Genomic DNA, 20929 nt, shown 5'->3' with positions numbered 1-20929 from the left:
ACCTGCCTTTACTTCGGGACTCATTTTGTATTTTCGAGTATTTGGATAGACTGCACCTTCTTTCACAGTCACTTTAACATGGTCTATGTCCGTCATTAACCCTACTTCTTTTCCTGTAAAATCCCATACTTCAGGATTCACTGTTGTTTTGACTTCATCGTGTAAGTCGTCTTTGGTCATCACTGAATATAATTCATCTACCCCTGTTTCTTGTTTGGCTAGCATGAATTTATATATTCCATCTTCATCAGGGGTCTGAATAGCAACACCATTCGGTGTGCAAAATATGGTGCAATTCATTTTACACAAGTCCCTTCCCAATAAATTCACAGGACTAGACTTGCACACTACAAATTTGTGCATTTCTTTAAAATTCCCATTGCACACTTCCGTTAGTTTTGTAATAGGGGTCTTAATTTGTTTATTAGAAATGCCCACTACTTGGATCTCTTCTCCCGAGAGAGGTAGGTTTGGGATGTCTGCTGTTCTCACAGTAAAACGGGTAGCACCAGTGTCCAACAAAAAGGTAATGTCATTTCCTTCTACCTTTCCATCAATGTACGGACCTGACTGATCTACCGGTAAAGATGCACCAAGTACGCACTACTCTTCCTCCCCTCTCAGGCACCGTCATTGATCTTGATCTCCAAAATACATATCCTGCAAAAGAAACTGCAATGTTGCATAGTTTTTCTTACCACTTCCTTCTTGGAATCCTGTATCCGCACTGTACTTGGCTTGACTCACAAAATTTGAAAAGGGGGCAGGTGGCAATTGACTCTGTAGGTTTACAACCTGCTGGGGTTGAATCATTAGCACCTCATTCTGCGCCTGTGGATTTAACTTTTGATTTGGGCCATTATTATGTTGTATGCTTTTACACTTGTTCTTCCAATGCCCCAGTTTTCCGCACCCATGACAGGGGAACCTCTTCTTGGCCTCTTCTCTACTTAAACGCCCTTTCGGTTTACCCCCATTATTTCCCCCCTGACCTTGCCCCCTTCCTGGATTTCCTGCCTGATTTTGTAACTGGAGTTCTTGCTGTTCTGCTAATTTCACTTGAGCCCACATCACTTTTTCTTCTAAATTCTTTTGTCTATTGTCAATTTCATCTCCACAATATTTTACATATTTTAAAATCTCGTCTATTGGCTTTGCTTGCCAGCACAGATTATGCTGCTTAATCATTTCAAATATTTCTTTTCGTAACCCTGACACAAACCGATACACAAAATGCGTCATGTCCTTATCCCCAATACTCTCAAATCCACTATACTGTTTGAATACCTGAAGGAGGCGCTAATAATACGCATCTTTTTCCTGGGTCGTTCTATCTATTTTTATGCACTCTGTTTCCTTTGGGGGAATTTTACCTTTTAAGAAAGTTATTACATGGTTATATTTCTTCATAACCTCCTCTGATGGAGCTCCTGTTTTCTCATATCTCGGGTACTCATCATTAGGCCAATCTACTGTAATTTTTCTATTCAGTCAACAATCAGCAGGCACCACTATATCAAAAAGACCATCTAAATCTTTCAACAAAACTTTAGATACTTTCACAAACCTTTCAACTTGCCTGTACCATTCCACTGGTTTTTCTCTCAATTTTGGGAAATCATTTGTAAATGATAATATATCCTGTCGGGTCCATGGGACATGTACATAACCTCCTCCCGGAACCTCTCTCATTGGGTACAACCTTTCTGCCTTCTCTGTTTCTTTCACTAAATATTCAGATGTGACCCGATTTGCCTGGGCTTCCTCTTTCTTCTTTGACCAACGAACTTTCCACCTGTCTAAATCTCCCCATTTCTGCAATATCGTCATTAATTCTTTAACCTGTAATTTTCTTCCTGACACATTCATATTTTCTAAATCCGTATCTGAAAATTCTGCTCTATAAGGTTTTTGCAATACTTTGGATCGCCCTATTTTATTTCAGAGGCCAAATGTAACAATTTTTTCATGAAATGTTTTTGTGTTTCGGGTTATGCTTCTGCAAATGAATAGCAATTCTTCCTCATTATAGATATTTAACCTATCTAGTCCTACATTTCCAGCTATCGTTTCTTCTAATTCAACTCTCAATTTGAATATGTCTATTATTTTCGGTGGTGAATTTGGTTTCTCTATTTCTTGTGCCCATCTTTCTATTTCTTCTGGAGTTAGAATTGTGGCATTTTTCGATCCGGTGGCTGTCTGAATTCGTACCTCTTTTGAGCAACCTGGGTAGACTCTTCTGGGTGTGTCATTTATTTGCCCTCTTATTGGTAAGTCCATTAATGAAATTACAGACTCACAATCACTAGCTTGGTCATCAACTACTAACGTCTATTTTCTTGGCTCAATAATGGGTGTAGTCATAACGGGTGTTTTTAGAACAATTTGATTTATCCCCGTACAGTGGGACAACAGGACCTATAGTCACGGGTATAGTCAATGCTTTGGGATGGGCGTTTAACTGCGTTATCTTCTGTATTAATTCATCTCCATTTTTATTTATTGCTTCTCTTTCTTTTTCCTGAAGTACCCTTTCCATGGTTTTGACATGTACTATTTGTGGCACTAAGGGTGTATCTAGAATCGGAGCACTCGGGGTAGTTCTATTAGGTCTTTCTTGATGAGGCGGGGGATTTTTCATTAAGATATCTTCTAAATAATCATCTTCTGAGTCTCCACTACCTGTCATTGTTAAATGCTTTGTTTTCTCTGTGCATTTACCTTCTGTCCTTTCCTCTGTCGTCAATACAGGATATAATCCTTCAGGCCGCCCAGTCCTGGTAGAACGGGGTAGGTGTGTACGCGACACGGACTCGGCGTGTCAAACGCGAGGAACTCCTTGCGTTCATCTACCAGGAACTGCAGTGGACTATCCTTATGAATTGTTAGGGTAGACCGAGCTGCAGGTAACACCACATTTGTGACAGAGAATGCATACTGTTTATTTAGATATTATGTTAAATTTTAGATGTAGATAGACAAACATCTTTTTGGTCCTGAAGAATCGCCAGAGTACTTCTCTAAATAGAGCGAGAAACATGTCGACCTAACTGAGGGAGTGTATATAACTTAGTTGATAACTCTAGGTTAATAACACTTGACCTCAGAATTTTTTAACTAGGGGAGAAGACTTCCTAATAAATTAGTTGAGCAAGTACTTCGACCCCTATTTTTAACCACCTACGCTTTTCATCTACATCACTTCAGAGCCCCACACACTCATGCATCCACCGGCTTCATTGGATTAAAAAGATCTCCATGAAAGTGCTCCTTAAACAAGAGCCCGTCGGGTATTGCACCAGCCGACTCGACGCAGGAGCAGCCCGATGATGATGCAATACATTCGAAGGGGTAACGTGAGTTACGATACCCTTGAGTTTGTGTGAGGGCCTCAATATCCAATATTTTAAGTGTCCGTGAACACATTCCTTCCCCTTGTCCCTTTCTTCACTTACAGGAACAGCTCTGTTATTGTTGTTGTATAATCCTTCAGCCACCATGACTTGTCTCCATTGTTTCATCTGACTATCTCGGGTTTCACAGGGACATTTTGGATAATATCTACTTAGGTTTCTGTTACTTCGTGATCTATCATGCTCAAATGCTTCAGTTTCCCATTCTTCTAAAGCTTCGTACTGGGTCAGTCTAGGTCTGGGTTCTAATTCATTTATTCTAGTGAGTAAGTTATGTAAGATTCTCCCATTAAATATACCAAATTCGGGGAAAGCTAATATTCCATCATCTTTTGTATATTCTATCCAATTTTCTAACCATACACAGGTATGATAACCTCTTTCCATCATCATGTAAGATGCGGGTGTTTTCGGGGGAGGGATAAGAATTCCTTCTCTAGTTTTAATGGGTTTATCCTTCTTAAAATAATTTTTAATTTTCTGCATAAATGACATTTTTCTCTTTCCTCCATACATTGCGTGCAAATTCTGGTTAAGATACTGTTCGTAAGAAAAACCTATAAACCTTCTATCTGGACGGGTCCCTATTAATGTTGGATCGTACATACAAATTCCAATGTCTATTATTATTCTTGGGCATTCTATGTTTATAACCAATCAGGTATTTGCTCTTATTTTAATTATTCTCCAATACCAGTGCGGCTTCTTATTTTCCTAACCAATCAGATTCTGTTTTGCTATGCGCTTAGCCAATACTAGCGCGACTCTTAATGACGTCAGTATCGCTCCTTTACTACTGACCCCTCCTTTGCAATTGTTAGCGTCAGTCACACGCCCGCTGTTTCAAGCAATCCCAGTGCGGCCCTCTGTGACGTCAGTGCAGCACTCGCAACTGACCCCTCTTTTTACAAGGTACTGCGAGAACTTATTTTCTACAATTTACATGCAAATGTTCATTAATCAAGAACATAGAAACATTCGCTACTGTGTCTGATCCTCTAAATTCATAAAATAGTCAACCTTTTACTGCGAGCAAACCTTTTCCGTTCACTCTTCACACTCTACGAGTAAAACTTTCCGCTTACTCTTCACACACTACGAGTAAAGCTTTCCGATTACTCTTCACACAAGTATTAGAGAACCTGCAACTCCTTCAGCATTACCCTTTCTAGGTGATATAAGACCAAAGTTTCACCAGCGAACTTCTTTGCTACCAATTACACTCACTTTTATACGAAAGAAAAAATAATCCCTAAATCAGTGCTTGTAGCCCTGCATAACTTTCAGCACTTTCCTGATCAGAGAAGTAACCTCACTGCAGTATGGCTTCCATTCACCACCCACTTATTCAATATTCCCAGGAATTTCCAGACGACATGAAACAATACATAACAATTAACGAATAGTGGTTGTTAGTACATAAATCAAATAATTCAATCCACAATATTTTCTACCTAACTAACTAGAACCTAACCATGCCTCTGCTACCAAAGAAAAACTGATAGAGCGCGGGTCACCAGCTCAGGTTAAACACACACACACCTAAATACTCACCTGGGCCCAGACCATTCACGCAAATAAGCTAGCAAAACCCCCCTGTTATAAATGTTTAAGTTTTACCTGTAATTTGATTTCACCTTTACCAAGTCTTACCAATTTGATCTCCTTATTAATTCCTTTACTCAATGAATCAGGTTGCTGAGATAGTTAAAGGTAGAAATTGACATTTTAACTTTAAACTTGAAAGAACCACAAACTCAAAAGTTTTAAAATCTTTATCTAAAACTATAATTTTGTGAGTCAGAATCAATTACAGTTTAAACACATTCTTCCAAGAGGCAAATTAAAGTTAAATATAGCAAAGTCATAATAATGATCAATGAAGACAGTACCTGGAAAAAGGGGAGAGAGAGAGAGAGAGAGAGAGAGCAGGTACAATGACAGTTTTAGCAGAATTATATTTACCTAAGGTGATAGATGAACCCAACTCTTTGAAGATAGGCCAGATAGAATCTGCCAGGACAGGATGCAGACAGAGGATTGGGCAGATTCGGATCTGGGAAGGTGACCTCTTCTAAGTGCAACGCCAGCGTCGCAGCCCTCTCTGATACTACTCTCCTCGGGTGTCCCTCTTCCAAAATCCCCTTCTAGATGATTAGATTAGCGATTAGTATCTCAGTTTCTTGAGCAGAGTTTCTGGCAGCAGCAGGGTCTGAGACAGCGTACGCATTGGGTCGGTGACGAGTCGGAATGACGGATCTGACAAGTCTGATAAAAGTCTCTAGCTAACTTACCTCAAATATACTATTCTGTATTCGTGTAACAACCCCCAAAATTGCAATTTTCGTGTTTCCCCTATTCTGATTGGTCGGGGCGAGGAGGTGAGTTCTTCACACCATATTAAAAGTAATAGGTTTACTGTGGACTATTGTTCTACGTCTCCGCCCCTTAATTGACTTTCCCACCCGCATTTCACATTATGATTAGGGCTACCGGTTTTATGGTATTTATTTTTTCCACATTTCCATCTGTATCTATCCATATTTATTTTTTGATCATTTTATCTGTATTTATCCACATTTATTTTTGACGCAAGAAAAAAAAAGCTAAAGCTAGTATTTTTTCACATTTATTTAAGTTGGCATGCACACTTGCACTAGGTTGTTATAGCTGTTTTTTTAAAATTGGTGCCTATGCTAAGTGCACTTTACATATTGGGAGCAAATTATTTCCCTGTCCTCTAAGAAAAGCTGCGTGAATTAGTGATTTTGAGTAGGTCTCATTTGCGCAGCTGTCTTGCAAAATGTCAACGCATCACTACCTCTTTTACTCACATTTAATCAGCCATCACAGAGAGTGTCTGCTCGAAGAATATCAGATCATTCTTAGTGTGCATTAGAAGACGACCTACCCCACAAGGCATTGTAAATCGCCAAAATATCTAAAGAATCCTGCATCTTCATCTGTACAGAATAGTGCTTTGATATGGACACTATGGAGAAAATGTAGAGCATAGGTGGTGCAACAGTAATTTATGTTCTTGTTTTTATTTTTATTTAAGTAGCACTTAAATAAACATTAAAAGGAAAAATGAAGTCATGCGAACTGACTTTCTCACCTCTCACTCAGCCTCACTGCCCAACAGCGTGCATAGTCACTGAGAGATGCAGCTAATAGTTGTTGGAGGCATTTATGCCCCGTGCCCTGCCACATCAACCTCCTTCACCCTCCCATACAACAACAAGCATTTACAATGCAATAGGTCTCGCAATGACATTATTTTGAGCTATTGGCATTGTAAATGTCATTGTTTTTTTTTTCCCTTCGTGAAGCATTAATCAAATGGTGTAATGCAAAATGGCAATAGCTCACTTTGTTGTAATTGTGAAATCTATTGCATTTGTACTAGTACTAGTGTGAGTTTTGTATTGTAAATGGTACTGTCTTTTATTAATTTTTTGACACCACCAACACCCCCCATACATCACACTAGAGCATTCACAGTGGAAGTAAAGAAACCTCCACTTTTGATGCCACTACTGTAAAACAGTATTCACTGAGCGGTCACCAAAGGCAGCCCAATGTATTATTTACAGGGGTATGCTCAGTGCTTTAAATGGGCTGGTACTTATAATTGGAGAGTACCAGCACTTCTCAGAAACAATGCACTTCTATTTTTCCATTTCAAACACTGGGTATGCTCCACTACATGTAGATGTCTATTTCAAAGCATATTCTACCTGTTACAACTCTCTTTTGCAGTTCCAATTTTATATCAGGCAATTCTCTCCCTCTGTGTACATAATACAACAAAACTGTCTCCCAAGATACATTACCACTGCACCTGTCACAAGGCACATCAGCCATGCACCTTTCTTAAGGATCACCAGCCATTTAGCTATCTTTCCAGGCACAGATCTGCTTTACAACTTTTTCTTCTGGCATCACTCATTTTCTGAAGCCGTCTCTCTTAAGGAACATCCCACTACTTTTGGGTATCTATCTAGGGTATGTCACAGCCTACAGATATGTTTCTCCCACTAAGGATGCATCTCCAAGCTCAGAGCTTTCTTAGAGAGCACCAACCCCTGCAGCTCTCTCTCCCAGGTCACGCCTTACCTCCTGCATCTTTCGTTTCTAGCGCACGCGCAGCTCGCACCATTCAGATCTCACTCCCAGATTGTCTCACCCCTGGAGCTCTCACGCAAAGCACATCAACCTTGCAGAATTGTATCTCATGGATGCGTCCACATCTCTTCTGGGCCTCTATCTGTCTCCATGTCACCGCACTTCCTCTGCAGCTGTTTCACTTTTGGAACAACACTCCCTGAAGCTTTCTCTCCCATTGCACTTCACCCACTGCACCTCTCTCTCCCAAAACACATAATTGCTTGCAACAAACCCAGCCTCCGGGGACATTCTAGCCAGCAGATGTCTCTACCAAGTCACCTCATACTTGCAGTTCTCTAGCTCTGCCCACATACCAGCAAGCATATCTCACTCCTCCACTGAGCACAACACCGCCTGCAGCTTTCTCCCATGCCAGGACCTCCATCCTCCCTCAAGGAGCAAATTGCTGTCTCTGAACGCCCCCTCAAACCTCCCACTGCTGTTAGCGCTCGCTCTTGTGTCATATTCACCTTGCACAACTCTCTCCAACTATTTAGCACAACGGTGCATATTTCCCAAGACATATTTTGCAAATTGCTCCCGGTGCACATCGCAGTTCCTAAGAATCTCTTTCCTACGGCACATGTAAACCCCTGTGGATTTTTCTCCCTTGGCACATCACCCCTTGCAGCTCTAGCTCCCAATCTCTGCGTCAAACGGCGATGACCTAACTTTGCTCTTCCCTGCCTCTAGTTCCTATGTGCCACGACACTTCGCTTATGTCCCCAGGCCTCCGTTTACATGTGATCCTCCTTTCTTATGTTTAAATGCAGTGCCCCTCCCTAGCTACAGTTTAGATCACATCGACTACACCCATGGCCCATGGCCACCTCTTTCAAAAAACATCCTGCCTTTCATTAAGCAACCCACCCTTCTCACCGGCGCACTCCGATTTGTGGCAAAATACTTCCAATTCCAGGTGTGCCCTATATCCCCCACACGTGACACCTAAAAAGGTTGTTGGAGCTGCAGCCGATGTCCTGGGGTGTTTTCTCACCTCTTAATGGACATCGGCTGCTTGCACTGCTCCAACAGTTATCTTGCGTGAACTACCGCTGTGAGGGAGTGCTGGAGTGTCTCTGCAGACACGGCGCTCCCAGTCCCCCCCGCTCCCCGTCTCTGGAGCAGTTTCAGGGCAGCAGTTTCCCCTTTCTTTTGGACGCCCTGTGCACCTCTGACTCAGATTTTACAGAGGAGCACTGAGGCAGGAGGAGTATTGGTTTTGTTAGTATTTTCCCATTTTTGTATATAAATACAGACAAAAACCAAAAGGCTTTCCTTCTGTATTTATATGTAAAAATCCGTTTAAACGGAAAACCGGTAGCCTTAATTATGATCATTACAAGTTATACATTTTATTCAAAATTGTGGCTTTCGTCCGGTACAGGGATTTACTTTCCCAGGCGTCTTCGCCTAATGTGGCCTTGGCTGTGATTCAAGTGTGTCATCCGAGTTTCTGGCAAGTTTCTGTGCGCATGCACGCAGATCATGAGTGGTAGGGATTTCAGTCACCCTCGGAGGCCCAAACGTAAACTAATAATGAATTCAGAAAAAGACACGTTAGAATGTGACAATAAATGATTTCACTGTATACCACTTATCTCTACTCTATCCTCATTTACTTATTTTAATCTTTTGCATTAGCTTTTAACCCCTTCTGTGCCCATGACGAGATAGTCTCGTCATGGAGCACGGTTGCGCTGTGCCCATGACGGAGACTATCTCGTCATGAACCCCACCCACTAATGCAACGCCCGGCACAGGAGGGGGAAAGGGCGTGGCACTGAAGGGGTTAATAGAACTTACGAGTTTTAGTTCAAGCAGTAGCATGTGCGTTAACATGTGAGTTCAAGCGGCCATTTTTAAAGCTATTGCGCAGCTGTAAAGATTCCCACCACGCGACAGAATACGTCATACTACGTAGATGCAGTAGACGCATGCGCAATAGAAATCCCGCGTTTTTGGTGGCCATTTTAAGACACTCGGGTTACTTGTTAGTAATACCCATAGGAACGCTTCCGCTAGATACAGTATGTCATGTATAATGCAATATTAGTATTACAAACGTGTTACGTGGTTACATGTTATTTGAGAGGATTGCATACAAGCAAGTTTCTTTAAATACGAAACCTTGCTCCATCAAGGGGAGGGACAATAGGTGGGACACAAATGTTCCCTCTGTATACATTCCATTTGTCCCAAATTGCAGACCACATTTTGGGACACCCCCGTGCAACATACAATGTCTTTTCTCTAAGCATGCACCAATTCATGCCTGCCCTCAAGGCAGTCAATGTAGGCAACACTCCAGAGCCCCACAGCCGGGCGATGTTTCTCTTAGCCACCATCATGCCCAATGTGACCCAAATTTTCCCTTTGCTATTTAAATCGGTTGGTTCCCAGAAATTCAATATACATCGCTTGTCTCACTCCGAGTACTTCAAATATACGCTCATGTATCCCCTTCCAGTAAGTCCCATATTATGCGCATGAATGTACCTTCCTGCCCACATTGCCTCCTGCACAACCCGTCAGACACTCTCCCCATGTTAATGAGCCTGGACCCTGACCCTGACACATAGACCCTATGTAAAATCTTCAACTGAACCAGGCGGAGTCTGGAGGAAATCACAACTTCTCTCGGGAATACTACTGCCTCCTGCCACTCCTCATCAAGTTCCAATCCATCTCTCTCCCACCGCCCCCTGGTCAAAACGAGAGGATCGGGAGAGTTGTTTATTAGTCTCTTGTATGTGAGGGAGATCGCTTTTCTGGGCATGTAGCCATCCAGCAATCTGTCTTCCAGAGGCGAGGACTCTGGGGGAGATTCCCACTTGGGCAAATTCGATATTAGTGCATGTCACACCTGTAAATACAGGAAATATTCTGTATCAGCTAATTCGTATTCGACACACCACATTTTTAGAGTGAAAACTGACCCTTTTTTTTGCAAAGTGGCTAGCTGTAGATTTTGAGCCCTAACTCTGCAGGCACCTAGGGAAACCTAGCAAAATTATACAATTTTGAAAACTAGACACTCAGGGGAACCCAGGATGGGGTGACGTGTCTGGCTCTCACCAGGGTATGTTACCCAGAATCCCTTGCAAACCTCAAACCTTGTCAAAAAAACTACATTTTCCTCACATTTCTGTGGTGGAAAGTTCTGGAATCTGCATGGATCCACAAAATTCCACACACCCCGCATTTCCCAAAGTCTTTTGGGAAAAATGGTACCTTACTTGTGTGGGTAGGCCCGCGACAGGAAACGGACTAAAACGCAACGTGGACACACCACATTTTCCCAGTGAAAACTGACCCTTTTTTTTTTAAAAGAGTCTAACTGTAGATTTTGAACCCTAGCTCTGCCTCAGCAGCCAGGATAGCTTGACTCCAGTGGCATGGAAAGCAGAGGACCCACATCTGGGCATACCCGTCCCACTCGGGTGACTAATGCAAAAACAACAATTGATGGATAGAATGCAGAACAATGTCCTACACTCACCCCAGTACAGAGATCTGGGCTTAAATCCATTGTGTTTTTGCTCACCATGCCATTCCAGTTTGAACCCAGCCATATGCAAATCAGTCTTGATCCTGTGTCCAATGGGAACAGTCCAGCCTGAACTGCAAGGCCAGGTCCTCCGTGGACTGGAAACAAGCATCCTAGGACCGGTTTCAGGGTTTTATCCCTCATCAGCCAGCATGGCTTAACTCCCGTTTCATGGAAAGTACGAGACCCACGTCTGGGCATACCCGTCCCACTCGGGGTGACAAATGCAAAAACAATTGATGGACAGAATGCAGAACAATGTCATACATTCACCCCATTACAGAGATATGGGCCTAAATCCATCGTTTTTTTGCTAACCATGCCATTCTAGTTTGAACCCAGCCATATGCAAATCAGTCTTGACCCTGTGCCTAATGGGAACAGTCCAGCCGGAACAGCCAGGCCAGGTCATCCCTGGACTGGAAACAAGCATCCTAGGACCGGTTTCAGGGTTTCACCCCTCATCAGCCAGGATTGCTTGACTCCAGTGGCATGGAGAGCATGAAACCCACGCCTGGGCATACCCGTCCCACTCGGGGTGACAAATGCAAAAACAACAATTGATGGACAGAATGCAGAACAATGTCCTACATTCACCCCAGTACAGAGATATGGGCCTAAATCCATCGTTTTTTTGCTGACCATGCCATTCTAGTTTGAACCCAGCCACATGCAAATCACTCTTGAACCTGTGCCCAATGGGAACAGTCCATCCCGAACTGACAGGCCAGGTCCTCCCTGGACTAGAAACAAGCATTCTGGGTCCGCTTTCGGTGTTTTACCCCTCATCAGCCAGGATAGGTTGACTCCAGTGTCAGCATTCTCGAGCGGTGCTGCTCGTCTGTTGAGGGTTCCCTGGTAACGCCATTCCTGGTGTTGGATTCCCAGCAGCTGGACGGCTCCAGTTGTGGGTGCAGGAACTACATGAATAAACCCACTAAGAAACTCTACCTGCTTCCTGTGCTTTACTTAACACCAGCCCCTGCCATCTGAAGCCGGACAAAGAATTGGGTTCCTGCATGCAGGAATCAGGAGGCTGGCCTTGACGTCAGTAGACTTTCGCCTGAATCAGGACAGAGGGTTGGCATGTATGCGTGGTGGTTATGCTAATGAGAGGAGAGGGGTCGACAGTGCAACTCCATTCAGTGATAATAGTGCAGTTCCGGTGTGTTCCAGCGAAGTACGCAATTCAGAATTTGCATACCCCCTCGTTACGTGTCCATGACTTGGAACCAGAGAAGGGCGGAACAAAGGAGAGGCTATTGTCCACGCAGGATGATCTGGAGGTGCTACGCTAAGAGCTGATTGAGATGTTGGTGCTTTCCAGAAACCAGAAATTGCCACAGTCTGGGGAGGAGAACCAGATCCTGGATTTACTTATTCGAAGAGATGGAGAATTTCAAGAGTTAATGAAATTGGCTTTTGAGCAAGGAAAAGTGCATGAAGAGATGCAGCTCTTACACAAAGAAGTGGAGAAGAGGAATAGTGACAAACACCAGATGCAGAACACATGCTGGCAACGGCTGTATATCAAGCAAAGGAGAAACTAAAATCACTAGAGAAGGCAAGGAAAGGGGCCATTTCTTCAGAAGAATTAATCAAATATGCTCTCCGAATTAGTGCAAGCAACGCTGTGTGTGCTCCTCTGGCTTGGGTACCAGGTGATCCTCGCAGAACCTATCCTACAGATCTGGAGATGAGGAGCCGCCTGCTGGAAGCAATGAGCAGCCTCCCCATGAATGGAATTAGCGGACACCTACCAGGAGATGCCCTTGCTGCAGGCAGGCTTCCGGATGTACTGGCTCCGCAGTATCCATGGCAGTCAAGTGAAATGTCCATGAGTGTGCCACCACCGAGTCAAAGCAACGACTTCATGTTGGATCCACCAGGGCATAACAAGGAGAACGAAGATGATGTTGAAGTTATGTTAACAGATTCTTCAAGCAGTAGCAGTGACTCTGGTTAGAAACCACTGGACAAAAATCGCTAACACTTCCAACAGATTACATTTTATCAGACAACAACTAGTATATAAAAAAAACTCTGAACCAGGATGAGGCATACTGTTAAGCCTTCAATTTCATTTACAATGTGACATGCACTGATGTGATAGTGTTACTTAATTTACACTGATGTGATAGTGTTACTTAATTTACACTGATGTGATAGTGTTACTTAATTTACACAGTCATTCCAGCATTCCCTTTCAACATTTGACATATACAAGGAGTTGCGTTTTAGTTGACCTGCAACTAGCTGAGCAAAGTTTTTTTAATGAATTTTCAACTTGAAACAAGGTTGTTCATAATTACCACATTAAAATGTGTGTTTACAGGAAACCTAAATAGCTTTAATAATCTGGTGATGATGAACATAAACACAGTATTAAGCAGAAATGTAGACTTAAAAGATGAAAAACAAAATTCTGCACACTATGTGGGCAGCTCTTTGACAGTGTTCTGTGTTTTTAACACTCTAACTCCTAGCAGCTGTTGAAGCGGCTGCTGTTGTATATTTTCTTGTTTATGTCCCCCAAATTTATTTGTAGATATATTTTTTTTTAATGAAAAAACATTCTTTGATTCTGTTAAGTGGCTTTTTAACTATGGCACTGTAGTGAAGTCAATGATTACATTTATTAGCGTGTCGCTATACAATTCGGTCCTTCTTCAAAGCAACTATAAAGGTGATATGAAACATTTAGCGTTGGAGTTACTTTTTCACATTATCGATACAACTGACATCCGACTTGGAACCCAGCACGGGGTTTTCTTACGATCCTGAGTGTGATGTTTCTTTTACTCTGCGGTATTTTCGGGAGAAAATGTAATTAGCATTTTGTTTTAACCTTTTTTTGGTTTTTGGCAAGTTTCCTTTTCTTTCATTTTTCACTTTAGTGTTTTGAGGGTAGAAGAGAAGGGGATATGTAGTAATGTGTTGCAGGGGTTTTAACCTTTCTCTTTTTAAATAATTGTAAGACTCTTTACATCGCTCCCTTGACCCCTTCGGTGCATCGGACGGCGGCGGGCCATCCGACTTACCAGTGCCCCATATCTGCCCCCTGGGGGTCTGGGGGGGCAGAAAGCCCACTAGATACCAGGGATTTTTTTTATTAATTATAATTAGGGGGGGCTACCCAATATGGGCATGCCAATGCCCCCACCAACGTATTGTGGAGCCCTCAAACTTACCTATCACAAGACGATCTGCTTTTGCAAGGGAGGTCACAAGAGTTTTTGGTCCCGAGCTTTGCGGCCATTTAGGGAAACCTACCAAACCCACACATTTCTGAAAACTAGAGACCCGGGGGAGTCAAGGGAGGTATGGCTTTTGTTTATCCCCCAACGTTTCCCTGCCCAGAATCCCCAGCAAACCTCAGATTTAGCTGAAAAAATAAAATTTTTCTCAAATTTCTGTGAGGGACAGTCCTGGAATCTGCATGGATCCACAAATTTCCTACCACCTAGCGTTCCCCCAGGTCCTCGATAAAAATGGTACCTTACTCACGTGGGTGGGTCAAGTACCCACGACAGTAAAGGGCCCAAAACGTATTGAAGAGACATCAAAATTACTGATCACAAAACAACCTGGTTTTGCAAGGGGGGTCACCTGGGTTTTTGGCCCCGGGCTTGGCGGCCATCTTCGGAAACTACCAAACCGACACATTTCTGAAAACTAGACACCCAGGGGAGTCCAGCGAGGTATGGCCTGTGTAGATCCCCCAAAGTTTTCTTACCCAGAATCACCTGCAAACCTCAAATTTAGCTTAAAAACCACAGTTTCCACATATGTTTGTGTGGAATCACCATGCCGGCACAAATGTCCTACCACAGCGTTCCCCTCAGGCTCCAGAGTAAAATGATACTTCACTTGTGTGGGTGTCCAATGCAGAATTGGCTAAAAATGTATTTTAAAAACAATCTAGCTCTTAGAATTCTCGATGCTATACCCTTAATCCCTATGTTTTTGGCTCTTCCCAGTCACAGGCTCTTGCCACACCCACGCAAACGTTGAGGGATCCACGCAAGCCATCCGCAGGACTCCCCCAGGTATCTAGTTTTCAGAAATGTGTGGGTTTGGTAGTTACCCAAGCTGGCCGCCGAGCCCAGGGCCGAAAACCCAGTTGACCACCTTGTAAAACCAGGTTGTTTTGTGATGGGTCATTTTTATGTCTCCTCAATAAGTTTTGGGCCCTTGTCTGTCGCGGGGACTTGACCCACCCACGCGAATGAGGTACCATTTTTATCGGGAGACCTGGGGGAACGCTGGGTGGTAGGAAATTTGTGGATCCATGGAGATTCCAGAACTTTCCCACACAGAAATTTGAGAAAATTTTTAGTTTTTCAGCTAAATTTGAGGTTTGCAGGGGATTCTGTGTAGGAAACTGTTGGGGGGTCCACGCAAGATATACCTTGATGGACTCCCTTGGGTGTCTAGTTTTCAGAAATGTGTGGGTTTGGTAGGTTTCCCGAGCTGGCCGCCGAGCCTGGGGCCAAAAACTCATGGGACCCCCCTTTCAAAACCAGGTTGTTTTTGTGATAGGTAATTTTGATGTCCCCTCAATACGTTTTGGGCCTTGGCTTTGGTGGGTACTTAACCCACACACACAAGTGAGGTACCATTTTTCTCTGAAGACTTTGGGGAATGCGGGTGGGTGGAATTGTGTGGATCCACACAGATTCCAGAACTTTCCATCACAGAAATGTGAGGAAAATGTGGGTTTTTTGACAAATTTTGAGGTTTGCAAGGGATTCTGGGTAACAGACCCTGGCGCTAGCCGGACAATTCACCCCATCCTGGATTCCCCTGGGTGTGTAGTTTTAAAAAATGTATAGGTTTGCTAGGCTTCCCTAGGTGCCGGCAGAGTTAGGGTTCAAAATCTACAGCTAGGCACTTTGCAAAAAAAGGGTCCGTTTTCACAGTGAAAATGTGGTGTGTCCACGTTGCGTTTTGGGCCGTTTCCTGTCGCTGGCACTAGGCCTACCCACACAAGGGAGGTACCATTTTTCTCTGAAGACTTTGGGCAAATGCAGGGTTGTAGTGTTAGAGGCACTCTTGTGGTCTGACACCCTGTGATGACCTTTGACCACCATTATTTTAATTGACTTTAGTGTGTTATTTTATCCTAGTCTGAATGTACGATGTCCTGCATTTGCCTTTTTCTCTTAAAAGTTTCTTTCTTGTAATCTTGCAGTCTTTCAGTGGGAGCTTGCCTAGAACAGAAGGTGTGGGATGTGCATTTGAAAGCATGAGAGGGAGAGCGTTGTGGATTGTACTTTTTGGACTCGAAGTGCAGTGTTGTGGGCAGTGATGCACACATATGCTCGGTGTTGTACATTGAGAGATGAAGTATGTGATGCTATAGGACATTGAGAGATGAAGTATGTGAATCTATAAGCAGTTGTGCACAATTGTGCATTGTGTTGTACATTGATGAGAAATATGTAGTTCTTACTATTGGCTTTGACATGGCCTCATGTCATCCTTTTTACTGACTCTGCCTTGCTTCAGCTTTTTCTGCATGCACAGCAGCACATGTAAGTTGTTTGGGTTAATCACGTTCAACGATTGTTTTTTTGAGAGATTGTTTAATGAACCCGGAAGGCTTTGTGAGCTTCGTCAAGATGAAGGCTGGAACATGCGAGCTTTGGAGAAGGGGACGTGGGAACTCCTTCCTGCCATGGGAATGCTTACTTGGAAGCTGGACAGTTCTGCTAAGATTCCTCTGGTGCGGGGGTAGGTCTCTTTCGAACCTTCTAGTGTGTTCTGAGATTATAACGCTGAGGGTTGTTGCCTTAGAAACCGGGAGTTTGGAATTCAAAGCGGGACGGACGCGTCTACCTCGGAGCATGGAACTCTGGTTGCTGAGGCTCTCAACCACGGCTGTTTAGCTTCCCCAGTCAGGAGTGGGCTGAGATGCAGTGTTTGCACCAGGTGAAGTATTGAGTTTTGACTAGAGCCATTGTGATGCGTGGTTCCAGTGGCTCTGATCATTTGAAGTGTTTTCTTTGTGATGTGTGAGTGAGTTGGGGTGCACATTCAAAGTAATCATTTGATGTATATATATCTTTCTGATCTCTTGCAGGACGTCCAGTATATTTGATTGAGTCTTATCTCATATTATTTGCTGCTTGTTTATTCATGGTATTACTTAGCTGTTATATTTACCAAGTGTTTATTATTGCTTGCATATAAACATATATATATCTCTTTGTGTATTTGAATGTTCTGCGTTTGGCATCTGGGAAAGCCTTTCTGTTAGAGAGCATTGTGTAAAATAAAACCCCAAGCCTTACTCTAAAAGAGAGAGTCCTCGCATTTCGTAAAATAAAACCCTTTTCTAAAGGTGTTGTTTGTTTTGTGTTAGTCTTTTGCTTTGCCGAGTGTTAAGGCATCGTGTGGGAGCTGTATTATCTGATAGGCGCAAGCAAGACAGGGGTGGGTGGAATTTCGTGGATCCACGCAGATTCCTGAACTTTCTACCCAGAAATGTGAGGAAAATGTGTTTTTTGTACAAATTGAGGTTTGCAAGGGATTCTGGGTAACATAACCTGGTGAGAGCCAGAAAAGTCACCCCATCCTGGATTCCCCTAGGTGTCTAGTTTTAAAATTTGTATAGGTTTGCTAGGTTTCCCTAGGTGGCGGCAGAGCTAGGATTCAAAATCTACAGCTAGGCAGTTTGCAACAAAAGGGTCAGTTTTCACTGTGGAAATGTGATGTGTCCATGTTGTGTTTTGGGCTGTTTCCTGTCGCGGGCACTAGGCCTACCCACACAAGTGAGGTATCATTTTAATCGGGAGACTTAGGGAAACACAACATTGTAGAGCAACTGTTATTACCTATTGAGTTTCAATGCCATTCAGTCTTCCAAATGTAAGACAATGTGTAAAAAAGAAGTCACTTTGAAAAATGACCTATAATTCACATGCTGGTGTGGGTACCCACAATTTCGGAGATGTGCAAATAGCTACTGTTTCTAAACTCTATATTTTGTTACCATTTCAGAAATACATAGGTGACTTTCATGTCTATTTTTCCCTGTTTATATTTTTCCAAATGAATTGCTATATACCTGGTACACAATAAAAAACCATTGCAAGACGCTGCTCAGTTATTGGCTCTGGGTTCCTCAGGTTCTGGGTGAACCTATAAGTCCTATATATCCTCACAACCAGAAGGGTCCAGCGGATATAACGGTATATTGCTTTAAAACATCTGTCATTCTAAGTAGAAGTTACAGGTGAAAACATTGGCACAAATGGCTGTTTTTTTTTAACGCATATTCAATTTTTTCTAATTTCAACTGTTAGTTTCTATACAAAAAGATTGAAGGAGCTACACAAATGACCCCTTGCTGAATTCCAAAATGTGTCTACTTTCCAGAAATGTATAGCTTTCCAGGATCCATCATTGCTTTCATACCCATTTATACCATTAACTGGAAGGAGGTTGAAAGCACAAAAAATAGCAGAAATAGGCTATGTCCCAAAAAAATGCCAAAACTGTGTACAAAATGTTGGTTTTCTGACAAAAGTCTGCCTGTTCCTGAAAGCTGGAAATATGGTGATTTCAGCATCACAACCCCTTTGTTGATACCATTTGCAGGGAAAAAAAACAGACGCTTTCATCTATTGCCCTTTTTTCCCATTTTTAAAAAACAAAAACAAAATTTAGCTGTATTTTGGCTAATTTCTCGATCCCCTCCAGGGGAATCAACAAACCCTGGGTACCTTTTAAAATCTCCATCATGTCGGAGGAAAAGGACGCAAATATGACGTGGATATTATGTGGTCAAAAAGTTACAGGGACCTAAGCACGAACTACCCCAAATAACCAAAAAAAGTCTTAGCGGGGGAGGGGGGGCGAAAAGTCCTAGCAGCGAAGGGGTTAATAAGTAAAGAACCTTTATTCAAGTGTGTTCTTTGGAACCATTGTATTTTTTTAGGATTCTGCTCTTGTCAGTTGAGCTGTGGCTGGCGAGAGGATCGAGGATCACGTTTCTTCAGGCTCTAACCAACAAAACATTGAAGACTGCTACCGAGTTCTTGGCCACACTATGCGCATCCATCGATACACAGGCGCCGGTTTCTAATGCAATAAAGACACCATCAGGTACTCCTACATGGAGTGGGTTCGTGCTGATCCTGCACTGTCAATTCTATTACAGGACCGGAGGCTTCGTATTATGCTTCTCTTTCTATTTATTGCTACTCACAGCAGCCAATGAAAACTTTTCTTATGCAAAACAAACTACATTTCCCATGATGCATGCACCACATCACTTCCTGCAGAGCCCCATAAGAGCCAGTAATACCGGAACCAGTCCTCTGTCTTTGCTGCTCACGCAGACAGTTAAGTTGAGAGCTCCGTTATTGACATTATTGATTTGTGATTTGTGATTTGATGATTAATGCTTTGATTTGGCAAGCGGCGCGTAGTTATGATAGACAGATCAGGTCTTAACGCCGCGCTTGCATTCAAATACACAGCGTGTGTTGACTGCTGTGGCGGGTCGGATCTCGCGCATTGACGCTACGAGGCTCCCGCTGGGAGCGGGGATGAGTATGGGGCGTAGTTGAGGGCGAGCGATGCGACGGTGCATCGCGCAGTTGCTCATACTTGACTGACGAGTGCCAGACGCGGCGCTCAGCCGCTTTGTCAGTGCCCCTTTTAGCGCGTTAGCGCTTGTGTATTGTTTGAGCACACGGTACCGCCCCGCCTTCGGCGGGTGTAAATTACAGATGATAATAGCGCTAAGGCTCCCCTCATATGCCGGTGATGCTGGGAGCCTGTTACTTTCGCTTTTGTTCGTGTTTCCACGTGCGTAGCCCAATTGGGCTATTTTGGTAGGATTTGGGCTACGCACTTCGTAACTGCCCGTTTTCTGTTGTTTTTCCTTTCGTTTTTGCCATTTAGGCTGAGGTTTACTAAGAGAGCACTGCTTTATGCCTGGCTGGCTGCAAAAACGACCTGGGCCTGGAGGGAGCACACCTCCTTGGACTTTTTTCTTGCTCTTTTGGCTCCACTACGCCCTTGGGGCTGTAATAATTGAGATACAGCTTTGGCTGAGGGGCTAGGTACCTGTGCTGTTGTGCTGTGGGTTGGCTCCCCCCTGTTTTACTCCTCCTTACTGCTGCCTTATGAGCAAGTACGTCTATAAATTTGGCTCCAGCATGGAAAATTGGGTGCAATACGAGGAGGATGACACCTTATACGAAGAGGAAGTAGGTACACCTTCCATTGAGGAAAATATTGTTGAGGCCCTGGACGCTTCCGTGCAGGAGTCAGTCAACAAGGCCCTGGAGAATGCAGTTCAGGGAACTGTGCAGCAGGCATTGGCGACTGCATTGAAGCCTATTACTAGGCAGTTGGAGAGATTCGCGAAGCAGCATGGCTTCACTACCCCAGTTGGAGTTCCGGCAGAAGGGCCACAGCCTAAGTCCTGCCCTCATTCTGCCTCGTACTCATCACTTCCGCGCCCTGAGACGGAGAGAGAGAGGGGTCAAGATACCGACTCAGAACCTGGTTCCACCTCATCGGACACCCCAGACGATTCCCCTCCCAAGAAGAAATCTAGAAAGGCTAAGAACGTGGAGACTCCACAGACGGCTCCTTCGCCTTTCACCTTCAACCCCTCGGATATAGTTCATCCTAGGTCCTCCGATTGGTTGCCTGCCCCGGAGGTGGCAGCGTACCTGCATGAACTTGCGCAAGAGTTTTGACAAGGAGGTGCGCAATAGACTGCGGTCTGAATGTCCACGACCGGATCTTTCGGACAAGGTGGCTGAGACGC

At 43.6% G+C, this 20929-nt stretch overlaps 1 pseudogene; it reads left to right on the top strand.

Moving 5' to 3' along the window:
* Window positions 1-12245: 12245 nt before the first annotated feature.
* Window positions 12246-13102, top strand: LOC146784127 (mediator of RNA polymerase II transcription subunit 4 pseudogene; annotated as a pseudogene).
* Window positions 13103-20929: the final 7827 nt, after the last annotated feature.

The sequence above is a fragment of the Triturus cristatus genome, chromosome 11 (assembly GCF_964204655.1).
Source record: "Triturus cristatus chromosome 11, aTriCri1.1, whole genome shotgun sequence".
Taxonomy (NCBI): domain Eukaryota; kingdom Metazoa; phylum Chordata; class Amphibia; order Caudata; family Salamandridae; genus Triturus; species Triturus cristatus.
Note: the sequence above shows the minus strand (reverse complement) of the source record. Positions and strands in the feature narration are given on the sequence as shown.